This window comes from Delphinus delphis, chromosome 11, assembly GCF_949987515.2.
Source record: "Delphinus delphis chromosome 11, mDelDel1.2, whole genome shotgun sequence".
Taxonomy (NCBI): domain Eukaryota; kingdom Metazoa; phylum Chordata; class Mammalia; order Artiodactyla; family Delphinidae; genus Delphinus; species Delphinus delphis.
In genome coordinates this window covers 85,526,095-85,539,750 of record NC_082693.1, presented here as the reverse complement: position 1 = coordinate 85,539,750, position 13,656 = coordinate 85,526,095, and positions in this window count along the sequence as shown.

The following is a 13,656-nucleotide window of genomic DNA, read 5'->3' as shown; positions in this document are numbered from 1 at the left end:
AGTAAGGGTGTTTGTTAAGTAAAGATTAGTTGGGGTCTGAAATGGTTGCATCGATACAAGGGGAGACCTTGAGACCATAAGGTTGTAGCTGTCAGGTGGTGTTCTGAATATGGCCGGTGGTGTCCTTGGGTCTGGTATAGTACAAAGAAAGTTCAAGTTTTCGGTGGTACAGAGACGTATCTGAGACCAGATCCTCAATGGTCGCCCATTTCTGTCTGCCCGAACTGTGATTACTCCATAATGGAGTATTATTATTATTATATATTATTTATTATATATATAATTATTATATATCATTATACAATTGTTATAATTATTATATATTATTATTTCAATTTGTCATCCCATGTATGCAGTATAGAAAACTCCATGTCTATATTCAAAAGAGGCTTAGTAACTGAGGGAACCCGACATTGCCAGGAATGAGAAAATCTGAGTTCCTTCCACGATAAAGCCCCATGATTTGGGAAAGCTAGCTAAACTTATCAATCCATTTCCCCATTGGTAATTATAAACTGAGATTGATTTCATTGCCATCATTGAAGCTTTTCCCCCAGAGCTTTGATTACTCTCTCAATGAGATTATTTTCTATTATTTCAGCAGAAATTTCCTATTGTGCATCCATCAGCTAAGTCTGCAATGTAATACTTTTAATCTGTCTCTAAAAAGGATCTCTCCGCCCCATTCACATTATGATAAATCAGCTCTCTGTGAAAAGTATCCAGTATTTCAGGGGGAAAAAATTGGGCTAGGGCCATAAGTGTTCTAGCCAAGTTTCATCATTGAAAGTAAGGAATGATCATTGTATTCCACTCTTTCCTTCTGGTTCCTTGGGGTGCACAAAACAGGGAGGGGGAGGGTTCTCCTTATCCATTCCCTTTCTCTCTAACTCTTTGCTTGAATGTACTTTCTTGAGCCAAGCATCCCTTGCCTACAGTGGCGAATGCTCCCAGCAGTTGGCTTTGGGCTTGTATCTGCTCTCTTTATCTATGAAATAGATAAAGGTTTTTATCCTCTTTATCTAAAGATAAAGAGGATATCCTCTTTATCTAAAGGTTTTTTTTATCCTATCCTCTTTATCTAAAGGTTCTTTATCTATGAAGTTCCCAAACAAAAGTTGTTTTCTATGAGGCCTCCTCAGGACATCCCCCGTGACACTCTTCCCCAGAAGGTTTAATCATTCCTTCCTCCAAATCCAGTGACACTTTGTAACCACCACTGGTACAGCACATAAAACATTGTACTCTTTTTTATTTGGGGAGGAACTCTTCCCTATTTGTCTCTGTATCCCCCGTGCCAAGATTTATGGCATGTATATCAGTGCCAAGCATAATGTTGGGATTTATTATTGAATTTATTAAAAATAATACAGTGAAGTTTTAGGGACCTCACTTCATGTCCCTGATTATAATAAATATCATGAAGAGAAAGGTAGGTTTTCATGGCAGAGATTGTTTTCAATCTTCATCTTCCCTTTCCTCCATTGTAATAGAACACCTGATTTGTGGCTGGGCATATGGCAATGCAGAAGAAAGGCTGGGTTCCTCAGCCTCCTTTGCTGCTGGGTAAGGCCCTGTGACTCAGTTCTGGCCAATGAGATCTAAGTGGAAGTGTCATGTGACAGCTTCCAGGAATCCTCCTTAAAAGAATGCAGGCTTGCACCATTTACTCTTTCCACTTTGCCCCTTTTTTACTTCCTCCTGCCTGGAATTTAGATTTGATGGATGGAGCTGAGAAGCCCTCTTGGATCATGAAGTGACCTTTGGAGTCTCTGTATGGTGAAGCATCAAGATAGAGGAAAAACCTAAGTGTCTGTCTGTGGATGGATGAATGGATAAAGTAAATGTGAAATAGTTAAAGATATATTATTCACTTAAAAAAGAATGAAATCCTGCCATTTGTGACAACATGGATGAACTTGGAGGGCATTATGCTAAGTGAAATAAGCCAGACAAGGACAAATACTGTATATTCCACTCACATATGGAATCTTAAAAAAAAAAGTTAAACTCATAGAAACAGAGGAGAATGGTGGCTGTCAAAGGCTGGGGATGGGGTAAATGGGGAGATGTTGGTTCAAGGGTACAAACTTAGTTATAAGATGAATAGGTTCTGAGGATCTAATATACCTCATAGTGACTATAGTTAATAATAATGTACTGTATACTTGAAATATGCTAAGAAAATATATCTCGAACTTCCCTGGTGGCGCAGTCGTTAAGAATCCGTCTGCCAATGCAGGGGACACGGGTTCGAGCCCTGGTCCGGGAAGATCCCACATGCCGTGGAGCAACTAAGCCCGTGCGCCACAACTACTGAGCCTGAGCTCTAGAGCCCACGAACCACAACTACTGAAGCCCGCGTGCCTAGACCTCGTGCTCTGCAATAAGAGAAGCCAATGCAATGAGAAGCCCTCATGCCTCAACGAAAAGTAGCCCCCGCTCACCGCAACTAGAGAAAGCCCATGCGCAGCAACGAAGACCCAATACAGCCAAAAATAAATAAATAAAAGTTAAAAAAAAAAAGAAAATATATCTCAAGTGTTCTTACCAAAAAAAAAAAAGTAACTGTGTAACATGATGAATGTATTAATTAACTTGATTGTGTTACTCATTTCACAATGTATACATATATTAAATAATCAAGTTGTACAATTTAAATATATATAATTTTGTCAATTATACCGCAATAAAGCTGGGGGTGGGAATTAGAGAGAACCTAGATCCCTGAGGACCTCACAGAGTAAAATGTTATCCCGGCCCTAGACTGCCAATTCTGGGCTTTTATGTAAAGGAGAAATTTCTATGTTGTTTAAGCCATGGTGATTTGAGGTCTTTGTTACTCACCGCTGAACCTAATCCTGATATTGTATTGCATTTTGCTGCTTCCAGGTTGGCGTGTTTTGTAATAATATCTAGAAACCTTCCCCCAGAGGTTTAGATGAATCATATCTAGAATCTCTAGACTAGAAAATTAAATTTATTATATCATCAATTATACACCCACATGCCTTTGGGACATCAATTAGTAGCTTTTGTTATTGAGCTTACTGTATGCCAGATTCAATGCTACACTTTAGATGTATAATTTTATTTAATTATTTTAAAAAGCTTATGATGTAGGGACGTTTATTATCGTCTCCCTATCAGCGAGGAAGCTGTAGATTAGAGAAGCTAAGTAAACAGCTGGCCGGTAACCAAGGCAAGGCAGTCATCCCTCTAAGGCCATGTATTCACTGGATACTTGCTGCACGAGGGGCTGAGGAGAGACCCTTCCTCCACCCGCCCACCAGAGATCTTTATTTGCAAATCCATTGAACGCCAATGCAAATACCAAGAATTCCAGGAGTGAAATTCTGCTATCAGTAAGGTGACCTGGATACACTCCCGGGAGAGATCCAGAGAAAACTGAAGAGCGAGGAATCCATCTGCTGACCTCTCTAGAGAGAGCCAGAGGCCAGAGACACTCACCTCTTCATGAGTAAATTGGTGGGGGGAGTGGGAGGTGAATGCGGGATTGAGGGGGTCTCACAGCACAGACAGATATTGTATTGCATTTTGCTGCTTCATTTGGAAATGAAGTCTGAAGTCAGAATGACACAGGCACGCAGAAAAAAACATCAAATCAGCTCCATATTTAAAGATTAGAGGGTCAAATGCCTGAAACTCATATTCAACAAGAAAGGCATTCAGGAAAAAATGATTTATACCTTTTGCTACTCTGACCACAGGGGTTAACACCCCAAACATACTGAAAGAGTAATGCCAACTAAAAATTGTCACTTGCCATCTACCTCTACAAGGATTAGGTCACTAGCCACTGTAGTCACTGACCTTTAACATACTCTGAAAGGAGTTCAAGGTGGAGATTAGGAATGAGGCACTCTGTGTTCTGGGAAAAACTGGCAAAACAGTGTTTCCGATAGTTAGATATTTTCAGGAGAAGATTTTATGAGCCCAATTCTTTTATCTTCGCATATCTAGGAAAACACTAAAATCATTAACAGTGACATCTGCTCCTCGTGACCAGCCACAGGCCTCTGCCACAATGTGTGTTTGACTGCATGTCCCCCCCGCCCCTTCACTAAAATCATCTATAATACTGACCTTGTCCCAACACCTCTTTGGAGAGGTTCCTCAGAGCTATCTGAGATGCTGTCTCCCGGGGTATAGTCCTCATTTTGCCCCCAAAGAACTTAACTCACACCTCTCACGTTGTGCTTTTTGTTTTTTTTCAGTTGACAGTGATTCCTTTAATCATCCAAGGCACAAATGCTCATTCTTTCAAGAAATATGGGGTTTCCCTGGTGGCGCAGTGGTTGAGAGTCTGCCTGCCGATGCAGGGGACACGGGTTCGTGCACCAGTCTGGGAAGATCCCACACGCCGCGGAGCGGCTGGGCCCGTGAGCCATGGCCGCTGAGCCTGCGCGTCCGGAGCCTGTGCTCCGCAACAGGAGAGGCCGCAACAGTGAGAGACCCGCGTACCGCAAAAAAAAATAGGTACCGAGGGACTACCATGTGCAGTGGCTTTGCTGAGCAGGGACTGGGACACGCGGAGGAAGGAACCCTCCAGGATGGCGCTATTAGGTGGGATACCCATCTGTAAACAGATCTTTACAGTGCAGGGTGCCACACACTATCATGGAGGTATGCACAGTGAGAAGAATCCCACCTTAGGGTCAGTGAAGATCTCCAAGACGGAGCAGGAGGGATGACTAGGAACAAGTGACAAAGATGGGAGTGTACGCACCTAAGGAAGGGAAGCGCAAGTGCCAAGGCTCAAGAGAACCTGTCGCCTTCCAGGAATTGTGCTTTCTTAGAAAGCCTGGAGCCCAGGTGTAAGGAAAGAGAGTAGCACTTGAAGTGATCAGCTTTGTGAAAAGCTGTAAAAAATTTACATTTTTTTGGTTGATAGACGTTCGGAGTTCCTTCCTTTGCTTTTCATGGTATTTGAAAAAGTCGGTGGTTTCAAACTCCCCTCTTTCCAAAAACAATGCAGTGAATCACATTGTCTGCAACTAGCATCCATTCCCCTTCCTTCCTAACAGACCACATTTCCTCGTTCTTCACACAGGTCCACTCCTATCCCGCATGACTCTGGAGATGCGGATTCATCAGTAGGTTCAGGGGTGGATGCTGGTTAGTCTACGGAGATTGGTGAACTACCAGTGGTCCTGCTACCTGTTTTTGTAAATAACATTTATATGAAAACAGCCACACCCATCATTTCCTATGGCTGCTTTTGTGATACAACAACAGAGTTGAGTTACAGAGACTGTATGGCTGGCAAAATCTAAAATATTTACTGCCTGGTCCTTTACGGAAGAAGTTTGCTGACCCCTGGTCTAAGCCAATCAGAGCATTGAATTTCCCTGGCAGATGGCATTGTTCCAGAGGTGGGCTTGTTGCTTACATTAGACCATCAGATTAAAGAGAAGAATTCATATTTCAAGCTTATAACAATGATTCCCTCACTGCTCTCAGATGGTGCCTCAGCTGCTGCTAATAGCCATCTTATAACAATGAGCTGTTCTAGACACAGCAAAACCAAGAGATGGAAAGTCTGGGTCGCTGATAATGCTGTTGAGCTATTAAAATCAAGCAACCCTGAAGTCTGCCCTATCTCTGGACTTAGTGTCATGTGAGATGATACATTTCCTTATTATTTAAGCCAGTTGGAGTAAGGCTGTCTCTTCCTTGGAAGTAATAGCATCCATCATTGCTATATGAGTAATGCCATCTTGTTCAAAGAGCAGACTCACAAGAAGCTATGATACCTAAAGCATTGTCACAAACCCAGAATAAAACAAAAGAGACGGTGATAAGAATCAGCACCATCATGAATCCACACATGTTGGCTACAGGGAGAGTCAAGAGGTGGCCACACACCCTTACCCACAGTTGACTGAAATTTTTTGAAAACTAAAGTTCCCAATTCAATTAACTCAAGATGGTTTTCAAAGAATAACAGATTCAATAAAGGAAATTGGAAACTGGGGGAGTGGGGAGGTACTACCAGAACAAGTCCCTTTGACTTCAGAAAAAGTGACAGGTTACTGCCTAAGAGGAAGGAGAAACAAGAAACAGAAATGAAACAAAACAAAAAATGAAACAAAACCAAAAAAGAAATGAAACAATACCAAAAGCTCATGCCAGTTAATATACAAGCAAGAGCTTCCTACAGAGCAGCTTGCAGTAGCCCCAGGGATGACACTATTTATGTTAGATGCTCACATTTCATGCTTATATAAAAAATGGTCTTGACATACCAAGAGTAGAATTAGTTATGTCCAATCTACTCTGTTTAATAAGGCAAAGAAGATCAAAGTCTCTTTTTTTTTCCCAAGATTTTTGACCCTCCTCAAAAAAGTTTTCTCTTAATAACAAACTGACAATTCAATGACATGGGAAGCACACCCTGTTCCTAAAATGCTAGATCAAAGGAATCTTTGCAAGAAGAGTCCCAGTTCAAGACACCTCTTCACTGGTTCCTGGACCAGAGGATTGGACTTTTCTAACTATCAAACTCTGAGTCAATTATAGATTTTCCCAGAAAGTAAGGCTGAGGTATAGAATCACATTTTTGATTTGCAGGGTGGGAGTGGGAGTGCAGTGTGGTGAGCAAAGCAAATGCATTGGAGTCAGGTGGACCTGAGTCCAAATCCTAGTTCTACCTCCAAACTAGCTATGTGGGCCTCTCTTTCCAAATACATAAGACAGGAATAATGGTACATAGCTTGCATGGATGCTGTGAGACCTCAATTACATGTAATATATTATAAAGTATTAGCACACCATCTGACATATATTAGGCCTCCATTTATGGGAGCTATCATTATCTATTATTGTTGCTGTAGTTCCAGGTATTCCAAAATATTCTATTTGATAAGTGAAGTTGCTATAGTGTTGCCGAGTCCAAGCTCACTCTGCTTGCCCCACCACAGGCCAATGAATCGGGAGATGAGGTGCTGAGGCAAGGAATACGACTTGATTCGGAAAGCCGGCAGGCGGAGAAGATGGCGGACTAGTGTCTCAAAAGAGCCATCTTATTGGGGTTTGGATGCCAGTTTCTTTTATAGAACAGAGAGGGGGCGGAGATGAGGAAGTAAAGTAAAAAGGCCATAAGTTTTGCAAATATCCCCTGGAATGGCCGGCCTCGGGGAGGGGATGTGTTAATTTCTTCTTTCTTGTAACCATCCACAGGTGGACAGGGTCCGGATGTTTCCCTGAACAAAGGCATTTTGGTTTAACCTTCAGGCAGAGGGGCAGGGTTCCCAGAGGCAGGCCATTATGTACAGACAGTATCCTTTCAGTGAACAAAAGCAATGGGAAGCAAAGGTTAAAGTAAAAGAAACAGATCCAGCATGTAGTCAGATTTGGCTCTTCCCCATTACAACAGGGCAGTCTCAAGCTGGAGATGGACCAGCCCATCTGCCTCATTTAAGTCTTCAGTGACCTCCTGGGGAGCAGAGTGCGCCAAAGTGCTGTGACTGAGAGTTGAGTCCTCCATGTCGAGATTCTCCAGTGAGGATTCTGAGTCCTCCAGTGTCAAAAATAATGATTTAACAGCAGTTTATTCAGGAACAAGAATTCTATGACATCCTATTCATGGATTGGGAATGATTGCAAGTGGTCATTGGATCCAGCAACCCACTGCCACTTCCAAGTTGTCAGAGTTCAACTGGGGTCATCAGTTGAATTTAAAAAGTGCAGTGAGAGAGGGGCTTCCCTGGTGGCGCAGTGGTTGAGAGTCCGCCTGCCGATGTAGGAGACACAGGTTCATGCCCCGGTCTGGGAAGATTCCACATGCCGTGGAGCGGCTGGGCCTGTGAGCCATGGCCGCTGAGCCTGCGCGTCCGGAGCCTGTGCTCCGCAGTGGAAGAGGCCACAACAGTGAGAGGCCCGCATACCGCAAAAAAAAAAAAAGTGCAGTGAGAGGCTGAGGTAGTTGATGTGGTCAGTCTAGCCTCTAACATGCCCTGGAGGGACCCAAACTATTCAACAGTGACTAGCACTTAACAGAGGTGTGTGGAAATTAATTATGACTTCCGGAGACTAGGAAGTCCAAGATCAAAGTACTGGCTAATTCCTGGTGTGAGCCCTCTTCCTGACTTGCAGAAGGCCGTCTTCTCACTGTGTCCTCACATGGTGGGGAGGGAGCGACCTCTCTCTCTTCTTCTTATAAAGCCACTAACCCCATCATTAGGGTCCCACCCCCACCTTATCTAAGTCTAATGACGTCCCAAAGGGCCCATCTCCAAATACCATCACACTGGGGGTCAGGGCTTCAACATATGAATGGGGGAGGGTGCCTTACTGGGTCCCTAGTATGACCCTTACGAGAGTTCATCACTTAAACAGTTCCACAATTCTCTAAGTCATAAATAGCTGCTGAAAGTGAGACTGGTCAGACTTCCCCAAAATTTGTTTTTTAGCCATGATTAAGTGTGAAACATTTCATCTCAGCTAGGAGAACATGGGGAAAATCAGCTCTGTATGAGTAAGAGTTCTCTAATACAGACACTTCGTGACATTCCTCTCTCCTGAAGAACACTTAGAAATTACACAAGGGCAGAAGGTCACAGACAAGTGAAGGGAGGATGGAAAATTGGCCTATGTCACCCAGAACTCAAGCATCCAAACAGTTCTGTTCTCTCGCTCCTTAGCCTGAGCTGAGCTCTGGAGCCAACTGCACTCCAAACGAGACACACACAGTTTTGATTACCAGACATGATATATGCTACGAGGAAATAAACCTCTAATTTGTAAGAGAAACAATTAGGGGAGGGGAAGAGATTGAAAACATTGGTCTGCACTGAGTGATCTCCTTGAGCCTAAGGGGAATTACCTCTGGAGTAATTTAGTGAGAAGGCCTGAGCTGGTGCAGGGGCCAAAGAGCTGATCTCTGCTGTGGTTGAAAAAAACAAAACAGAACAAAACAAAACAGCTCTGGCAAGATCAAGCATCCATCTCTTGGTACCTGAGAGCAAAGCAGAGAAAGAGAATCCCCAGCAGAAGGTGGAAGCAGAGAAAGTCTTAAAATATGTAGGACTGATTTGGTTACCTCTTGGGAGGTGCAGAGGAAGAGAGAGGAAGTGAAATCACATTTCTCGAGGGCTAACAGGAATATAAGGTCTTAGAAAGAAGGGGGCCTGCCTATCTTGTTCACCAGTGTGTTCCCAGCTTCTATCATAGGCCCTGACATGCAATGGACACTCACTCACTATTTGTTGAAGGAGGGACAGATATGGCACAGAGTCCATTATATAGTGGCATCCAGTAACTACTTTTGAAAGAATCAATTAATTAATGAATACCTACTGTATGCCAGGCATTGTCTCATTCTTTCATTCAATTTACAAATATTTTACTGTGTGAGCTCCTATCATTTGCCAGACACTCTGCTGGATGCTGTGAATTCAAAAAAGAAAAGAGACAGTTCCTGCCTTCAAAGAGCTTACAGTCTTGGGGACATGGACCCACAGGCAATGGCGATGCAATATATAATGACCACAGGCTATATCAGAGTGCAGGCAAAAGTAGATGAGGTCTTAATCTTCCTGGGAGAGTCAAGGCAGTCTTCACAGAGGAGGCAGCCTTTGAACTGAGACTTAAGATGCATGGAGAATCTCAGACATTTCAGGCAATGAGGTTGGTGTGAGAGAAAATGATAAGTTCATCCTTGGAGGAGAATAAATTCTGTGGGGCAAATAAGTGGGAGAGTGAATGGAGAAAGGAAAGAAAGGAAGCTTCAGCCTAATTGATTATAAAGGGTCTGGTATTTCATTTAAAGCAGCTTGAACTCACCCATTGGTTTAATGCTCTGCTGTCGGCTGTCTTGAAATTCTCAATAATTTTATTTTTCTTACTTTATTTTATTTTTAAAATTGAAGTACAGTTGATGTACAATATTATGTAAGTCATAGGTGTACAATATAGTGATTCACAATTTTTAAAGGTTATACTCCATTTATAGTTATTATAAAATATTGGTTATATTCCCTGTGCTGTACAATGTATCTTTGTAGCTTACCTTATACATAGTAGTTTGTACCTCTTAATTCCCTACCCCTATGTTGCTCCTCCCCCCTTCCCTCTCCCCACTGGTAACCACTAAGTTGTTCTCTGTATCTGTGAGTCTGTTTCTTTTTTTTGTTATATTCACTTGTTTGTTGTATTTTTTAGATTCCACATATAAGTGATATATATGGTATTTGTCTTTCTCTGTCTGACTTGTTTCATTTAGCATAATACCCTCTAAATCTATCCATGTTGTTACAAATGGCAAAATTTCATTCTTTTTTATGGCTGAGTAGTATTCCATTGTATATGTATATGCCACATCCTCTTTGTCCATTCGCCTGTTGATGGAAATAATTTTATCTTTGAACTTGTGTTTTGTAAGTGAAGGCCAATAAGACAATGGAGCATACACACAAGCAGAGGAGGTATACGCAAGGTGCACATCTGCATTACCTGCTGCTTCATTCACATGTAGTGTCTGTGGTGCTCCATGAGCACAGAACTCCAGTGGGCCTACTACATGTGGGAGTTTAGTGACTCAAAGCTAGTACAAGGTAAGCATATTATGGAAGGCATCAGCCCCCACTGAGTGTTGATAGACTATGTGCATTTTAAGAAGTGAGAGAAAATAGTTCAGCTAGTTTTGTACAATGGACTATAAAAAACAAATTGTATCATTTCAGTGATTCCTCATATGAGTTAAACACTCACGTTTGCATTTAAAATGGGCATTGAACAATATAAAGATGGACAGTAAAGTTCACGCTAATCATTTCATTCAACTTTTTCTTTCCTTAGGACATTAAGTGATAAATAAAAGTATCATGACATGTTGAGAGACAGACTGCCAAAAAAGGGAAGAAACTTTATATTTTAGTAAACTTAATGACACTTTCCCCTTGCTTTCTGAACATTTTGCACCAGCCTCCACAAAGTATGTAGCTGGCCTTAGTGGAGAGCCATTAAAAAAATCCTGAGCAGGGAAGAAACATGACAAGACTATTACTTTAGAAAAATAACTCTCAGCAGAGTGTGGAAGTTAATACAGAGGGAGGCACAACAAGGAGAAAGAAGATCCGTTATCATGGTCACACTGGCAAAGGATGGTACGGTCTGTGCTAGGGCAGGGCAGGGGGATAGGGAAAAAGGGGTAGAAGTGTGAGGAATTCATGGGCAGAGTTCTAGGGCTGGATAAGTCATTCCATGGGGGAGAGGAAGATAGCTTGACTCCAGACTTCTGGCTTCAGCCCCTGGGTGAAGTCATTCACTGAGACGTGGAATAGAAGAAAGAGTGAGTATGGGATGGTGAGGGAGGAGGGATGGGTTGAAGGGGAAGTGTGGTCTGCGGGGAGAGGGGGTAGCCTCTTCATGCCTGGATCTATGCAGTACTTCTCCCTCTGCCTTCTTTCATCTCAGCTAGGAGAACATGGGGAAAATCAGCTCTGTACGAGTAAGAGTTCTCTAATATGGAGACTTCGTGACATTCCTCTCTCCTGAAGAACACTTAGAAATTATACGAGGGCAGAAGAATATAGTTCCCTGTGCTATACAGTAGGTTCTTGTTTTTTATTTTATATACAGTGGTGTGTATCTGTTAATCCCATACTTCTAATTTATCCTTCCCCTCCCCTTTCCCCTGTGGTAACCATAAGTTTGTTTCCTATGTCTGTCAGTCTGTTTCTGTTTTGTAAATAAGTTGATTTGTATCATTTTTTTAGATTCCACATATAAGTTATATCATAATAATTGTCTTTGTCTGACTTACTTCATTTAGTATGATAATCTCTAGGTCCATCCATGTTGCTGCAAATGACATTATTTCATTCTTTTTTTTTACAGCTGAGTAATATTCCATTATATATAATTCCAATCCCAGGCGTGGGATTACTGGATCGTGTGGTAAATATTTTTAGCTTTTTGAGGAACCTCCATAGTGTTTTCCATATTGGCTGCACCAATTTACGTTCCCACCAACACTGTAGGAGGGTTACCTTTTCTCCACACCCTCTCCAGCGTTTATTATTTGTAGACTTTTTAAAAAATAAATTTATTTTATTTATTTTATTTTTGGCTGCATCGGGTCTTCGTTGCTGTGCACGGGCTTTCTCTAGTTGCGGTGTGCAGCTCGAGAACGCGGGCTCAGTAATTGTGGCACACAGGCTTAGTTGCCCCGTGGCATGTGGGCTCTTCCTGGACCAGGGATTGAACCCGTGTCCCCTGCACTGGCAGGCAGATTCTTAACCACTGCACCACCAGGGAAGCCCTATTTGTAGACTTTTTAAGGATGGCCGTTCTGACTGGTGTGAGGTGGCACGTACTCTTCTTTATAGAACTTTCTTTTCCTTCTATTCCATTAACCTAAACGTAGCCTAAAGAGAATCTTTTCTGACTAACTCATTCTAGGGAATTGTGGCAGAAACGATTGTCCCTAAATTATTACTCCCTTCTCTTTTCTTTCAATAATAGAACCCCTGAATTTAAAAAATTTTTTATTTATTTTTATTGAGATAGAATGCACATATCATAAAACTCAGTGTTTTAAAGTATACAACTCAATATTTTTAGTAGATTCACAAGGTTGTGCAACCCTCATCACTATCTAATTCCAAATTATTTCATTAGCCCCCAAATAAACCCCATGCCCATTAGCAGTTTCTCCCCATTCTCTCCTCCCTCCATCCTCTCTGGCAGCCATTAATCTATTTTCTATCTGTATGGATTTTCCTATTCTGAACATTTCCTATAGTTGGAATCTTATATTAGGTGATCTTTAGTGTCTGGCTTCTTTTATTTAGTATGTTTTTAAGGTTCATTCACATTGTAGCATGCATAAGTACTTTATTCCTTTTTATTGGCAAATAATATTCCATAGTATGGGTATACCATAATACCATATTTTGTTTATCCATCTATAGTCGACGGACATTTGGGTTGTTTCCCACTTTTTGGCTATTATGAATGATGCTACCCTGAACATTCATGTACAAGTTTTTGTGTGGACAGATGTTTTCAATTCTCTTGGGTTTACACTAGGAGGGAGTTGCTGGGTCATACGATAACTTTAACATTTTGAAGAGCTGCCAAACGATTTTCCACAGTGGCTGTGCCATTTTACATTCCCACCAGCAGTATATGAGGAGAATCCTTGGTTTTTAGCTGGGCATACTAAGTCTGGGAAAAGGTCAATTTTCCAGCTTCCCTTGTAGCTATATATGGCCACACAACTAAGTTCTGGCTTATAGGATGGGATGTAAGCAGAAGTGGTATGTGCAGTTTCTGGTTGAAACATGTCCTCTGTCGCTTTCTCCAACCTTCTGGTTTGGAAGGTCGACTTAATGACTGGAAGGCCAGCAGCCATCTTGGGCCATGGAGTGACTTTGGGAAGGAAAGCCAGAGGACAGGATAGAAGGAATCTGTGACTGACACCATGGAAGGCCATGCTACCCCCTTGGGCTTTTTAAATATGGAAGAGACATAAACTTCTATGGTGCTTGACACTATTATCTTTTTCTTATTAGTTACAGCCAAATCTAACCCTAACTGATACTGTTACTGAATTCCTTCACTCACTGAGCAAATTTTCATTGAAAGTCAATTAAAAGCCAGGTCCTGAGCTTGGTGTTAAAGAAATAA